Raw genomic sequence first — 15,728 nt, forward strand, 5'->3', positions numbered from 1 at the left:
AGTCTTAGAGTACAATCTTGAGGATAAGTCTTATGGTTAAGTCTCAGGGTTAAGTCTTAATGTTAAGTCTTAAGGTTGAGCCTTAAGGTTAAGTCTTAGGGTTAAGCCTTAGAGTTATGTCTTGGGGATAAGTCTTAGGGCGAAGTCTCAGGATTAAGTATCAAGGTTAAAGCTCAAGGATAAGTCTCAGGGCTACGTTTTAGGGTTAAGTCTTCAGGTTAAATCTTAGGTTTAAGTCTCAGTTTTCAGTTTTAGGGATAAGTCTTATGGATAAATTTCGCGACTAAGTCTCAGGGTTGAGTCTTAAGGTTAAAACTTAACCTGAAGTCTTAGGGTTAAGTCTTATGGTTAAATCTTAATGTTAAATCGTAATTTTAAGTCTTAGCGTTCAGTCTAAAGTTGAAATCACAAGTTGAAGTCTTAGGGTTAACTCTTTAGAGTTAAGTCTTGGGGATAAGTCTTAGGGTTAAGTCTTAACGTTTCAGTCCTAAGGTTAACTCTTAGGGTTAAATCTGTAAGGTCAACACTTAAGGTTAACTCTTAGGGTTAAGTTTAGGGTTAAGCCTTAAGGTTACATCTTAAAGTTAAATATTAAGGTTAAGTCTTAGGGCTATTTCTTAAGTTTAAGTCTGAGGGTTATATCTGAGCGTTAATTATTAAGTTGAAGTCTTAGAGTTCATTCTCAGGGTTAAGTCTTCAAGTTACTTCTTAAGGTTGAGGCTTAGGGTTAAGTTTTAAGGTTAAGTCCGAATGTTACATCTTAAAGTTAAGTCTTAGGGTTAAATCTCAGTGTTAAGTCTCAAGGTTAGGTCTCAGGGTAGAAGTCGTAAGGTTGTGTCTTAATGTTCAGTCTTATTGTTAAGTCTTAAAAGTTATATTTTAGGGTTCAGTCTTAGGGTTAAATGTTAAGGTTAAGTCTTAGGGTTAAGTCTTAAGGTGAAGTCTTATGGCTTGAATCTTAGGGTTAAGTCTAAAGTTTAATTCATAAGTTTAAGTCTTAGACTTAAGTCTTGGGGCTAAGTCTTAGGGTTAAGTCTTAAATCTTAGGTTTAAGTCTCAGTGTTGAGTCTTAGGGATAAGTCTTTGAATTAAGTATTCAAGTTTTGTCTTAAGGTTTAACCTTAAGTTTAAATCATAGGGTTAAGTCTTAGGGTTAAGTATTGAGTGTAAATCTTAAGGTTACGCTTTAAGGTTAAGTCTTAATGGTACATCTTAAAGTTAAGTCTTAGCATTAAGACTTAGGGTTGAATCCCAGGGTTAAATTTCAAGGTAAAGTCTCAAGGTTAAGTCTCAGGGTTACGTGGTAAGGTTGTGTCTTAGGATTCAGTCTTAGGGTTAAGTTTTGAAGTTAAATTGAGGTTAAGTCTTAGGGTTAAGTCTCAGGATTATGTCTTAGGGATAAGTCTTAAGTTTAAACCTTAAGCTTAAGTCTTAGGGTTAAGCCTTAAGGTTAAGTGTCAGGGTTAATTCCTAAAGGTTAAGTCTTAAGTTTACATCTCATAGATTGAGTCTTAGGGTTAATTAAGTCTTAAGTTTACATCTCATAGATTGAGTCTTAGGGTTAAGTCTGCATCTTAAGTCTTAGGGTTAAGTCTTAGAGTACAATCTTGAGGATAAGTCTTATGGTTAAGTCTCAGGGTTAAGTCTTAATGTTAAGTCTTAAGGTTGAGCCTTAAGGTTAAGTCTTAGGGTTAAGCCTTAGAGTTATGTCTTGGGGCTAAGTCTTAGGGCGAAGTCTCAGGATTAAGTATCAAGGTTAAAGCTCAAGGATAAGTCTCAGGGCTACGTTTTAGGGTTAAGTCTTCAGGTTAAATCTTAGGTTTAAGTCTCAGTTTTCAGTTTTAGGGATAAGTCTTATGGATAAATTTCACGACTAAGTCTCAGGGTTGAGTCTTAAGGTTAAAACTTAACCTGAAGTCTTAGGGTTAAGTCTTATGGTTAAATCTTAATGTTAAATCGTAATTTTAAGTCTTAGCGTTCAGTCTAAAGTTGAAATCACAAGTTGAAGTCTTAGGGTTAACTCTTCAGAGTTAAGTCTTGGGGATAAGTCTTAGGGTTAAGTCTTAACGTTTCAGTCCTAAGGTTAACTCTTAGGGTTAAATCTGTAAGGTCAACACTTAAGGTTAACTCTTAGGGTTAAGTTTAGGGTGAAGCCTTAAGGTTACATCTTAAAGTTAAATATTAAGGTTAAGTCTTAGGGCTATTTCTTAAGTTTAAGTCTGAGGGTTATATCTGAGCGTTAATTATTAAGTTGAAGTCTTAGAGTTCATTCTCAGGGTTAAGTCTTCAAGTTACTTCTTAAGGTTGAGGCTTAGGGTTAAGTTTTAAGGTTAAGTCCGAATGTTACATCTTAAAGTTAAGTCTTAGGGTTAAATCTCAGTGTTAAGTCTCAAGGTTAGGTCTCAGGGTAGAAGTCGTAAGGTTGTGTCTTAATGTTCAGTCTTATTGTTAAGTCTTGAAAGTTATATTTTAGGGTTCAGTCTTAGGGTTAAATTTTAAGGTTAAGTCTTCAGGTTAAGTCTTAAGGTGAAGTCTTATGGCTTGAGTCTTAGGGTTAAGTCTAAAGTTTAATTCATAAGTTTAAGTCTTAGACTTAAGTCTTGGGGCTAAGTCTTAGGGTTAAGTCTTAAATCTTAGGTTTAAGTCTCAGTGTTGAGTCTTAGGGATAAGTCTTTGAATTAAGTCTTCAAGTTTTGTCTTAAGGTTTAACCTTAAGTTTAAGTCATAGGGTTAAGTCTTAGGGTTAAGTATTGAGTGTAAATCTTAAGGTTACGCTTTAAGGTTAAGTCTTAATGGTACATCTTAAAGTTAAGTCTTAGCATTAAGACTTAGGGTTAAATCCCAGGGTTAAATTTCAAGGTAAAGTCTCAAGGTTAAGTCTCAGGGTTACGTGGTCAAGTTGTGTCTTAGGATTCAGTCTTAGGGTTAAGTTTTGAAGTTAAACTTGAGGTTAAGTCTTAGGGTTAAGTCTCAGGATTATGTCTTAGGGATAAGTCTTAAGTTTAAACCTTAAGCTTAAGTCTTAGGGTTAAGCCTTAAGGTTAAGTGTCAGGGTTAATTCCTAAAGGTTAAGTCTTAAGTTTACATCTCATAGATTGAGTCTTAGGGTTAATTAAGTCTTTAGTTTACATCTCATAGATTGAGTCTTAGGGTTGAGTCTGCATCTTAAGTCTTAGGGTTAAGTCTTAGAGTACAATCTTGAGGATAAGTCTTATGGTTAAGTCTCAGGGTTAAGTCTTAATGTTAAGTCTTAAGGTTGAGCCTTAAGGTTAAGTCTTAGGGTTAAGCCTTAGAGTTATGTCTTGGGGATAAGTCTTAGGGCGAAGTCTCAGGATTAAGTATCAAGGTTAAAGCTCAAGGATAAGTCTCAGGGCTACGTTTTAGGGTTAAGTCTTCAGGTTAAATCTTAGGTTTAAGTCTCAGTTTTCAGTTTTAGGGATAAGTCTTATGGATAAATTTCACGACTAAGTCTCAGGGTTGAGTCTTAAGGTTAAAACTTAACCTGAAGTCTTAGGGTTAAGTCTTATGGTTAAATCTTAATGTTAAATCGTAATTTTAAGTCTTAGCGTTCAGTCTAAAGTTGAAATCACAAGTTGAAGTCTTAGGGTTAACTCTTTAGAGTTAAGTCTTGGGGATAAGTCTTAGGGTTAAGTCTTAACGTTTCAGTCCTAAGGTTAACTCTTAGGGTTAAATCTGTAAGGTCAACACTTAAGGTTAACTCTTAGGGTTAAGTTTAGGGTGAAGCCTTAAGGTTACATCTTAAAGTTAAATATTAAGGTTAAGTCTTAGGGCTATTTCTTAAGTTTAAGTCTGAGGGTTATATCTGAGCGTTAATTATTAAGTTGAAGTCTTAGAGTTCATTCTCAGGGTTAAGTCTTCAAGTTACTTCTTAAGGTTGAGGCTTAGGGTTAAGTTTTAAGGTTAAGTCCGAATGTTACATCTTAAAGTTAAGTCTTAGGGTTAAATCTCAGTGTTAAGTCTCAAGGTTAGGTCTCAGGGTAGAAGTCGTAAGGTTGTGTCTTAATGTTCAGTCTTATTGTTAAGTCTTGAAAGTTATATTTTAGGGTTCAGTCTTAGGGTTAAATTTTAAGGTTAAGTCTTCAGGTTAAGTCTTAAGGTGAAGTCTTATGGCTTGAATCTTAGGGTTAAGTCTAAAGTTTAATTCATAAGTTTAAGTCTTAGACTTAAGTCTTGGGGCTAAGTCTTAGGGTTAAGTCTTAAATCTTAGGTTTAAGTCTCAGTGTTGAGTCTTAGGGATAAGTCTTTGAATTAAGTCTTCAAGTTTTGTCTTAAGGTTTAACCTTAAGTTTAAATCATAGGGTTAAGTCTTAGGGTTAAGTATTGAGTGTAAATCTTAAGGTTACGCTTTAAGGTTAAGTCTTAATGGTACATCTTAAAGTTAAGTCTTAGCATTAAGACTTAGGGTTAAATCCCAGGGTTAAATTTCAAGGTAAAGTCTCAAGGTTAAGTCTCAGGGTTACGTGGTAAGGTTGTGTCTTAGGATTCAGTCTTAGGGTTAAGTTTTGAAGTTAAATTGAGGTTAAGTCTTAGGGTTAAGTCTCAGGATTATGTCTTAGGGATAAGTCTTAAGTTTAAACCTTAAGCTTAAGTCTTAGGGTTAAATCAGGTTAAATCTTAGGTTTAAGTCTCAGTTTTCAGTTTTAGGGATAAGTCTTATGGATAAATTTCACGACTAAGTCTCAGGGTTGAGTCTTAAGGTTAAAACTTAACCTGAAGTCTTAGGGTTAAGTCTTATGGTTAAATCTTAATGTTAAATCGTAATTTTAAGTCTTAGCGTTCAGTCTAAAGTTTAAATCACAAGTTGAAGTCTTAGGGTTAACTCTTCAGAGTTAAGTCTTGGGGATAAGTCTTAGGGTTAAGTCTTAACGTTTCAGTCCTAAGCTTAACTCTTAGGGTTAAATCTGTAAGGTCAACACTTAGGGTTAAGTCTAAGGTCAAGTCTTAGGGTTAACTCTTAGGGTTAAGTTTAGGGTTAAGCCTTAAGGTTACATCTTAAAGTTAAATATTAAGGTTAAGTCTTAGGGCTATTTCTTAAGTTTAAGTCTGAGGGTTATATCTGAGCGTTAATTATTAAGTTGAAGTCTTAGAGTTCATTCTCAGGTTTAAGTCTTCAAGTTACTTCTTAAGGTTGAGGCTTAGGATTAAGTTTTAAGGTTAAGTCCGAATGTTACATCTTAAAGTTAAGTCTTAGGGTTAAATCTCAGTGTTAAGTCTCAAGGTTAGGTCTCAGGGTAGAAGTCGTAAGGTTGTGTCTTAATGTTCAGGCTTATTGTTAAGTCTTAAAAGTTATATTTTAGGGTTCAGTCTTAGGGTTAAATTTTAAGGTTAAGTCTTCAGGTTAAGTCTTAAGGTGAAGTCTTATGGCTTGAATCTTAGGGTTAAGTCTAAAGTTTAATTCATAAGTTTAAGTCTTAGACTTAAGTCTTGGGGCTAAGTCTTAGGGTTAAGTCTTAAATCTTAGGTTTAAGTCTCAGTGTTGAGTCTTAGGGATAAGTCTTTGAATTAAGTCTTCAAGTTTTGTCTTAAGGTTTAACCTTAAGTTTAAATCATAGGGTTAAGTCTTAGGGTTAAGTATTGAGTGTAAATCTTAAGGTTACGCTTTAAGGTTAAGTCTTAATGGTACATCTTCAAGTTAAGTCTTAGCATTAAGACTTAGGGTTAAATCCCAGGGTTAAATTTCAAGGTAAAGTCTCAAGGTTAAGTCTCAGGGTTACGTGGTCAAGTTGTGTCTTAGGATTCAGTCTTAGGGTTAAGTTTTGAAGTTAAATTGAGGTTAAGTCTTAGGGTTAAGTCTCAGGATTATGTCTTAGGGATAAGTCTTAAGTTTAAACCTTAAGCTTAAGTCTTAGGGTTAAGCCTTAAGGTTAAGTGTCAGGGTTAATTCCTAAAGGTTAAGTCTTAAGTTTACATCTCATAGATTGAGTCTTAGGGTTAATTAAGTCTTAAGTTTACATCTCATAGATTGAGTCTTAGGGTTAAGTCTGCATCTTAAGTCTTAGGGTTAAGTCTTAGAGTACAATCTTGAGGATAAGTCTTATGGTTAAGTCTCAGGGTTAAGTCTTAATGTTAAGTCTTAAGGTTGAGCCTTAAGGTTAAGTCTTAGGGTTAAGCCTTAGAGTTATGTCTTGGGGATAAGTCTTAGGGCGAAGTCTCAGGATTAAGTATCAAGGTTAAAGCTCAAGGATAAGTCTCAGGGCTACGTTTTAGGGTTAAGTCTTCAGGTTAAATCTTAGGTTTAAGTCTCAGTTTTCAGTTTTAGGGATAAGTCTTATGGATAAATTTCACGACTAAGTCTCAGGGTTGAGTCTTAAGGTTAAAACTTAACCTGAAGTCTTAGGGTTAAGTCTTATGGTTAAATCTTAATGTTAAATCGTAATTTTAAGTCTTAGCGTTCAGTCTAAAGTTTAAATCACAAGTTGAAGTCTTAGGGTTAACTCTTTAGAGTTAAGTCTTGGGGATAAGTCTTAGGGTTAAGTCTTAACGTTTCAGTCCTAAGCTTAACTCTTAGGGTTAAATCTGTAAGGTCAACACTTAAGGTTAACTCTTAGGGTTAAGTTTAGGGTTAAGCCTTAAGGTTACATCTTAAAGTTAAATATTAAGGTTAAGTCTTAGGGCTATTTCTTAAGTTTAAGTCTGAGGGTTATATCTGAGCGTTAATTATTAAGTTGAAGTCTTAGAGTTCATTCTCAGGGTTAAGTCTTCAAGTTACTTCTTAAGGTTGAGGCTTAGGGTTAAGTTTTAAGGTTAAGTCCGAATGTTCCATCTTAAAGTTAAGTCTTAGGGTTAAATCTCAGTGTTAAGTCTCAAGGTTAGGTCTCAGGGTAGAAGTCGTAAGGTTGTGTCTTAATGTTCAGTCTTATTGTTAAGTCTTAAAAGTTATATTTTAGGGTTCAGTCTTAGGGTTAAATGTTAAGGTTAAGTCTTAGGGTTAAGTCTTAAGGTGAAGTCTTATGGCTTGAATCTTACGGTTAAGTCTAAAGTTTAATTCATAAGTTTAAGTCTTAGACTTAAGTCTTGGGGCTAAGTCTTAGGGTTAAGTCTTAAATCTTAGGTTTAAGTCTCAGTGTTGAGTCTTAGGGATAAGTCTTTGAATTAAGTATTCAAGTTTTGTCTTAAGGTTTAACCTTAAGTTTAAATCATAGGGTTAAGTCTTAGGGTTAAGTATTGAGTGTAAATCTTAAGGTTACGCTTTAAGGTTAAGTCTTAATGGTACATCTTAAAGTTAAGTCTTAGCATTAAGACTTAGGGTTGAATCCCAGGGTTAAATTTCAAGGTAAAGTCTCAAGGTTAAGTCTCAGGGTTACGTGGTAAGGTTGTGTCTTAGGATTCAGTCTTAGGGTTAAGTTTTGAAGTTAAATTGAGGTTAAGTCTTAGGGTTAAGTCTCAGGATTATGTCTTAGGGATAAGTCTTAAGTTTAAACCTTAAGCTTAAGTCTTAGGGTTAAGCCTTAAGGTTAAGTGTCAGGGTTAATTCCTAAAGGTTAAGTCTTAAGTTTACATCTCATAGATTGAGTCTTAGGGTTAATTAAGTCTTTAGTTTACATCTCATAGATTGAGTCTTAGGGTTGAGTCTGCATCTTAAGTCTTAGGGTTAAGTCTTAGAGTACAATCTTGAGGATAAGTCTTATGGTTAAGTCTCAGGGTTAAGTCTTAATGTTAAGTCTTAAGGTTGAGCCTTAAGGTTAAGTCTTAGGGTTAAGCCTTAGAGTTATGTCTTGGGGATAAGTCTTAGGGCTAAGTCTCAGGATTAAGTATCAAGGTTAAAGCTCAAGGATAAGTCTCAGGGCTACGTTTTAGGGTTAAGTCTTCAGGTTAAATCTTAGGTTTAAGTCTCAGTTTTCAGTTTTAGGGATAAGTCTTATGGATAAATTTCACAACTAAGTCTCAGGGTTGAGTCTTAAGGTTAAAACTTAACCTGAAGTCTTAGGGTTAAGTCTTATGGTTAAATCTTAATGTTAAATCGTAATTTTAAGTCTTAGCGTTCAGTCTAAAGTTGAAATCACAAGTTGAAGTCTTAGGGTTAACTCTTTAGAGTTAAGTCTTGGGGATAAGTCTTAGGGTTAAGTCTTAACGTTTCAGTCCTAAGGTTAACTCTTAGGGTTAAATCTGTAAGGTCAACACTTAAGGTTAACTCTTAGGGTTAAGTTTAGGGTTAAGCCTTAAGGTTACATCTTAAAGTTAAATATTAAGGTTAAGTCTTAGGGTTATTTCTTAAGTTTAAGTCTGAGGGTTATATCTGAGCGTTCATTATTAAGTTGAAGTCTTAGAGTTCATTCTCAGGGTTAAGTCTTCAAGTTACTTCTTAAGGTTGAGGCTTAGGATTAAGTTTTAAGGTTAAGTCCGAATGTTACATCTTAAAGTTAAGTCTTAGGGTTAAATCTCAGTGTTAAGTCTCAAGGTTAGGTCTCAGGGTAGAAGTCGTAAGGTTGTGTCTTAATGTTCAGGCTTATTGTTAAGTCTTAAAAGTTATATTTTAGGGTTCAGTCTTAGGGTTAAATTTTAAGGTTAAGTCTTCAGGTTAAGTCTTAAGGTGAAGTCTTATGGCTTGAATCTTAGGGTTAAGTCTAAAGTTTAATTCATAAGTTTAAGTCTTAGACTTAAGTCTTGGGGCTAAGTCTTAGGGTTAAGTCTTAAATCTTAGGTTTAAGTCTCAGTGTTGAGTCTTAGGGATAAGTCTTTGAATTAAGTCTTCAAGTTTTGTCTTAAGGTTTAACCTTAAGTTTAAATCATAGGGTTAAGTCTTAGGGTTAAGTATTGAGTGTAAATCTTAAGGTTACGCTTTAAGGTTAAGTCTTAATGGTACATCTTAAAGTTAAGTCTTAGCATTAAGACTTAGGGTTAAATCCCAGGGTTAAATTTCAAGGTAAAGTCTCAAGGTTAAGTCTCAGGGTTACGTGGTCAAGTTGTGTCTTAGGATTCAGTCTTAGGGTTAAGTTTTGAAGTTAAATTGAGGTTAAGTCTTAGGGTTAAGTCTCAGGATTATGTCTTAGGGATAAGTCTTAAGTTTAAACCTTAAGCTTAAGTCTTAGGGTTAAGCCTTAAGGTTAAGTGTCAGGGTTAATTCCTAAAGGTTAAGTCTTAAGTTTACATCTCATAGATTGAGTCTTAGGGTTAATTAAGTCTTTAGTTTACATCTCATAGATTGAGTCTTAGGGTTGAGTCTGCATCTTAAGTCTTAGGGTTAAGTCTTAGAGTACAATCTTGAGGATAAGTCTTATGGTTAAGTCTCAGGGTTAAGTCTTAATGTTAAGTCTTAAGGTTGAGCCTTAAGGTTAAGTCTTAGGGTTAAGCCTTAGAGTTATGTCTTGGGGATAAGTCTTAGGGCTAAGTCTCAGGATTAAGTATCAAGGTTAAAGCTCAAGGATAAGTCTCAGGGCTACGTTTTAGGGTTAAGTCTTCAGGTTAAATCTTAGGTTTAAGTCTCAGTTTTCAGTTTTAGGGATAAGTCTTATGGATAAATTTCACAACTAAGTCTCAGGGTTGAGTCTTAAGGTTAAAACTTAACCTGAAGTCTTAGGGTTAAGTCTTATGGTTAAATCTTAATGTTAAATCGTAATTTTAAGTCTTAGCGTTCAGTCTAAAGTTGAAATCACAAGTTGAAGTCTTAGGGTTAACTCTTTAGAGTTAAGTCTTGGGGATAAGTCTTAGGGTTAAGTCTTAACGTTTCAGTCCTAAGGTTAACTCTTAGGGTTAAATCTGTAAGGTCAACACTTAAGGTTAACTCTTAGGGTTAAGTTTAGGGTTAAGCCTTAAGGTTACATCTTAAAGTTAAATATTAAGGTTAAGTCTTAGGGCTATTTCTTAAGTTTAAGTCTGAGGGTTATATCTGAGCGTTAATTATTAAGTTGAAGTCTTAGAGTTCATTCTCAGGGTTAAGTCTTCAAGTTACTTCTTAAGGTTGAGGCTTAGGATTAAGTTTTAAGGTTAAGTCCGAATGTTACATCTTAAAGTTAAGTCTTAGGGTTAAATCTCAGTGTTAAGTCTCAAGGTTAGGTCTCAGGGTAGAAGTCGTAAGGTTGTGTCTTAATGTTCAGGCTTATTGTTAAGTCTTAAAAGTTATATTTTAGGGTTCAGTCTTAGGGTTAAATTTTAAGGTTAAGTCTTCAGGTTAAGTCTTAAGGTGAAGTCTTATGGCTTGAATCTTAGGGTTAAGTCTAAAGTTTAATTCATAAGTTTAAGTCTTAGACTTAAGTCTTGGGGCTAAGTCTTAGGGTTAAGTCTTAAATCTTAGGTTTAAGTCTCAGTGTTGAATCTTAGGGATAAGTCTTTGAATTAAGTCTTCAAGTTTTGTCTTAAGGTTTAACCTTAAGTTTAAATCATAGGGTTAAGTCTTAGGGTTAAGTATTGAGTGTAAATCTTAAGGTTACGCTTTAAGGTTAAGTCTTAATGGTACATCTTAAAGTTAAGTCTTAGCATTAAGACTTAGGGTTGAATCCCAGGGTTAAATTTCAAGGTAAAGTCTCAAGGTTAAGTCTCAGGGTTACGTGGTAAGGTTGTGTCTTAGGATTCAGTCTTAGGGTTAAGTTTTGAAGTTAAATTGAGGTTAAGTCTTAGGGTTAAGTCTCAGGATTATGTCTTAGGGATAAGTCTTAAGTTTAAACCTTAAGCTTAAGTCTTAGGGTTAAGCCTTAAGGTTAAGTGTCAGGGTTAATTCCTAAAGGTTAAGTCTTAAGTTTACATCTCATAGATTGAGTCTTAGGGTTAATTAAGTCTTTAGTTTACATCTCATAGATTGAGTCTTAGGGTTGAGTCTGCATCTTAAGTCTTAGGGTTAAGTCTTAGAGTACAATCTTGAGGATAAGTCTTATGGTTAAGTCTCAGGGTTAAGTCTTAATGTTAAGTCTTAAGGTTGAGCCTTAAGGTTAAGTCTTAGGGTTAAGCCTTAGAGTTATGTCTTGGGGATAAGTCTTAGGGCTAAGTCTCAGGATTAAGTATCAAGGTTAAAGCTCAAGGATAAGTCTCAGGGCTACGTTTTAGGGTTAAGTCTTCAGGTTAAATCTTAGGTTTAATCTCAGTTTTCAGTTTTAGGGATAAGTCTTATGGATAAATTTCACAACTAAGTCTCAGGGTTGAGTCTTAAGGTTAAAACTTAACCTGAAGTCTTAGGGTTAAGTCTTATGGTTAAATCTTAATGTTAAATCGTAATTTTAAGTCTTAGCGTTCAGTCTAAAGTTGAAATCACAAGTTGAAGTCTTAGGGTTAACTCTTTAGAGTTAAGTCTTGGGGATAAGTCTTAGGGTTAAGTCTTAACGTTTCAGTCCTAAGGTTAACTCTTAGGGTTAAATCTGTAAGGTCAACACTTAAGGTTAACTCTTAGGGTTAAGTTTAGGGTTAAGCCTTAAGGTTACATCTTAAAGTTAAATATTAAGGTTAAGTCTTAGGGCTATTTCTTAAGTTTAAGTCTGAGGGTTATATCTGAGCGTTAATTATTAAGTTGAAGTCTTAGAGTTCATTCTCAGGGTTAAGTCTTCAAGTTACTTCTTAAGGTTGAGGCTTAGGATTAAGTTTTAAGGTTAAGTCCGAATGTTACATCTTAAAGTTAAGTCTTAGGGTTAAATCTCAGTGTTAAGTCTCAAGGTTAGGTCTCAGGGTAGAAGTCGTAAGGTTGTGTCTTAATGTTCAGGCTTATTGTTAAGTCTTAAAAGTTATATTTTAGGGTTCAGTCTTAGGGTTAAATTTTAAGGTTAAGTCTTCAGGTTAAGTCTTAAGGTGAAGTCTTATGGCTTGAATCTTAGGGTTAAGTCTAAAGTTTAATTCATAAGTTTAAGTCTTAGACTTAAGTCTTGGGGCTAAGTCTTAGGGTTAAGTCTTAAATCTTAGGTTTAAGTCTCAGTGTTGAATCTTAGGGATAAGTCTTTGAATTAAGTCTTCAAGTTTTGTCTTAAGGTTTAACCTTAAGTTTAAATCATAGGGTTAAGTCTTAGGGTTAAGTATTGAGTGTAAATCTTAAGGTTACGCTTTAAGGTTAAGTCTTAATGGTACATCTTAAAGTTAAGTCTTAGCATTAAGACTTAGGGTTGAATCCCAGGGTTAAATTTCAAGGTAAAGTCTCAAGGTTAAGTCTCAGGGTTACGTGGTAAGGTTGTGTCTTAGGATTCAGTCTTAGGGTTAAGTTTTGAAGTTAAATTGAGGTTAAGTCTTAGGGTTAAGTCTCAGGATTATGTCTTAGGGATAAGTCTTAAGTTTAAACCTTAAGCTTAAGTCTTAGGGTTAAGCCTTAAGGTTAAGTGTCAGGGTTAATTCCTAAAGGTTAAGTCTTAAGTTTACATCTCATAGATTGAGTCTTAGGGTTAATTAAGTCTTTAGTTTACATCTCATAGATTGAGTCTTAGGGTTGAGTCTGCATCTTAAGTCTTAGGGTTAAGTCTTAGAGTACAATCTTGAGGATAAGTCTTATGGTTAAGTCTCAGGGTTAAGTCTTAATGTTAAGTCTTAAGGTTGAGCCTTAAGGTTAAGTCTTAGGGTTAAGCCTTAGAGTTATGTCTTGGGGATAAGTCTTAGGGCTAAGTCTCAGGATTAAGTATCAAGGTTAAAGCTCAAGGATAAGTCTCAGGGCTACGTTTTAGGGTTAAGTCTTCAGGTTAAATCTTAGGTTTAAGTCTCAGTTTTCAGTTTTAGGGATAAGTCTTATGGATAAATTTCACAACTAAGTCTCAGGGTTGAGTCTTAAGGTTAAAACTTAACCTGAAGTCTTAGGGTTAAGTCTTATGGTTAAATCTTAATGTTAAATCGTAATTTTAAGTCTTAGCGTTCAGTCTAAAGTTGAAATCACAAGTTGAAGTCTTAGGGTTAACTCTTTAGAGTTAAGTCTTGGGGATAAGTCTTAGGGTTAAGTCTTAACGTTTCAGTCCTAAGGTTAACTCTTAGGGTTAAATCTGTAAGGTCAACACTTAAGGTTAACTCTTAGGGTTAAGTTTAGGGTTAAGCCTTAAGGTTACATCTTAAAGTTAAATATTAAGGTTAAGTCTTAGGGCTATTTCTTAAGTTTAAGTCTGAGGGTTATATCTGAGCGTTAATTATTAAGTTGAAGTCTTAGAGTTCATTCTCAGGGTTAAGTCTTCAAGTTACTTCTTAAGGTTGAGGCTTAGGATTAAGTTTTAAGGTTAAGTCCGAATGTTACATCTTAAAGTTAAGTCTTAGGGTTAAATCTCAGTGTTAAGTCTCAAGGTTAGGTCTCAGGGTAGAAGTCGTAAGGTTGTGTCTTAATGTTCAGGCTTATTGTTAAGTCTTAAAAGTTATATTTTAGGGTTCAGTCTTAGGGTTAAATTTTAAGGTTAAGTCTTCGGGTTAAGTCTTAAGGTGAAGTCTTATGGCTTGAATCTTAGGGTTAAGTCTAAAGTTTAATTCATAAGTTTAAGTCTTAGACTTAAGTCTTGGGGCTAAGTCTTAGGGTTAAGTCTTAAATCTTAGGTTTAAGTCTCAGTGTTGAATCTTAGGGATAAGTCTTTGAATTAAGTCTTCAAGTTTTGTCTTAAGGTTTAACCTTAAGTTTAAATCATAGGGTTAAGTCTTAGGGTTAAGTATTGAGTGTAAATCTTAAGGTTACGCTTTAAGGTTAAGTCTTAATGGTACATCTTAAAGTTAAGTCTTAGCATTAAGACTTAGGGTTGAATCCCAGGGTTAAATTTCAAGGTAAAGTCTCAAGGTTAAGTCTCAGGGTTACGTGGTAAGGTTGTGTCTTAGGATTCAGTCTTAGGGTTAAGTTTTGAAGTTAAATTGAGGTTAAGTCTTAGGGTTAAGTCTCAGGATTATGTCTTAGGGATAAGTCTTAAGTTTAAACCTTAAGCTTAAGTCTTAGGGTTAAGCCTTAAGGTTAAGTGTCAGGGTTAATTCCTAAAGGTTAAGTCTTAAGTTTACATCTCATAGATTGAGTCTTAGGGTTAATTAAGTCTTTAGTTTACATCTCATAGATTGAGTCTTAGGGTTAATTAAGTCTTTAGTTTACATCTCATAGATTGAGTCTTAGGGTTGAGTCTGCATCTTAAGTCTTAGGGTTAAGTCTTAGAGTACAATCTTGAGGATAAGTCTTATGGTTAAGTCTCAGGGTTAAGTCTTAATGTTAAGTCTTAAGGTTGAGCCTTAAGGTTAAGTCTTAGGGTTAAGCCTTAGAGTTATGTCTTGGGGATAAGTCTTAGGGCTAAGTCTCAGGATTAAGTATCAAGGTTAAAGCTCAAGGATAAGTCTCAGGGCTACGTTTTAGGGTTAAGTCTTCAGGTTAAATCTTAGGTTTAATCTCAGTTTTCAGTTTTAGGGATAAGTCTTATGGATAAATTTCACAACTAAGTCTCAGGGTTGAGTCTTAAGGTTAAAACTTAACCTGAAGTCTTAGGGTTAAGTCTTATGGTTAAATCTTAATGTTAAATCGTAATTTTAAGTCTTAGCGTTCAGTCTAAAGTTGAAATCACAAGTTGAAGTCTTAGGGTTAACTCTTTAGAGTTAAGTCTTGGGGATAAGTCTTAGGGTTAAGTCTTAACGTTTCAGTCCTAAGGTTAACTCTTAGGGTTAAATCTGTAAGGTCAACACTTAAGGTTAACTCTTAGGGTTAAGTTTAGGGTTAAGCCTTAAGGTTACATCTTAAAGTTAAATATTAAGGTTAAGTCTTAGGGCTATTTCTTAAGTTTAAGTCTGAGGGTTATATCTGAGCGTTAATTATTAAGTTGAAGTCTTAGAGTTCATTCTCAGGGTTAAGTCTTCAAGTTACTTCTTAAGGTTGAGGCTTAGGATTAAGTTTTAAGGTTAAGTCCGAATGTTACATCTTAAAGTTAAGTCTTAGGGTTAAATCTCAGTGTTAAGTCTCAAGGTTAGGTCTCAGGGTAGAAGTCGTAAGGTTGTGTCTTAATGTTCAGGCTTATTGTTAAGTCTTAAAAGTTATATTTTAGGGTTCAGTCTTAGGGTTAAATTTTAAGGTTAAGTCTTCAGGTTAAGTCTTAAGGTGAAGTCTTATGGCTTGAATCTTAGGGTTAAGTCTAAAGTTTAATTCATAAGTTTAAGTCTTAGACTTAAGTCTTGGGGCTAAGTCTTAGGGTTAAGTCTTAAATCTTAGGTTTAAGTCTCAGTGTTGAATCTTAGGGATAAGTCTTTGAATTAAGTCTTCAAGTTTTGTCTTAAGGTTTAACCTTAAGTTTAAATCATAGGGTTAAGTCTTAGGGTTAAGTATTGAGTGTAAATCTTAAGGTTACGCTTTAAGGTTAAGTCTTAATGGTACATCTTAAAGTTAAGTCTTAGCATTAAGACTTAGGGTTGAATCCCAGGGTTAAATTTCAAGGTAAAGTCTCAAGGTTAAGTCTCAGGGTTACGTGGTAAGGTTGTGTCTTAGGATTCAGTCTTAGGGTTAAGTTTTGAAGTTAAATTGAGGTTAAGTCTTAGGGTTAAGTCTCAGGATTATGTCTTAGGGATAAGTCTTAAGTTTAAACCTTAAGCTTAAGTCTTAGGGTTAAGCCTTAAGGTTAAGTGTCAGGGTTAATTCCTAAAGGTTAAGTCTTAAGTTTACATCTCATAGATTGAGTCTTAGGGTTAATTAAGTCTTTAGTTTACATCTCATAGATTGAGTCTTAGGGTTAATTAAGTCTTTAGTTTACATCTCATAGATTGAGTCTTAGGGTTGAGTCTGCATCTTAAGTCTTAGGGTTAAGTCTTAGAGTACAATCTTGAGGATAAGTCTTATGGTTAAGTCTCAGGGTTAAGTCTTAATGTTAAGTCTTAAGGTT

This window comes from Falco punctatus (genome assembly GCF_963210335.1).
Source record: "Falco punctatus genome assembly, contig: scaffold_22, whole genome shotgun sequence".
Classification (NCBI taxonomy): Eukaryota; Metazoa; Chordata; class Aves; order Falconiformes; family Falconidae; genus Falco; species Falco punctatus.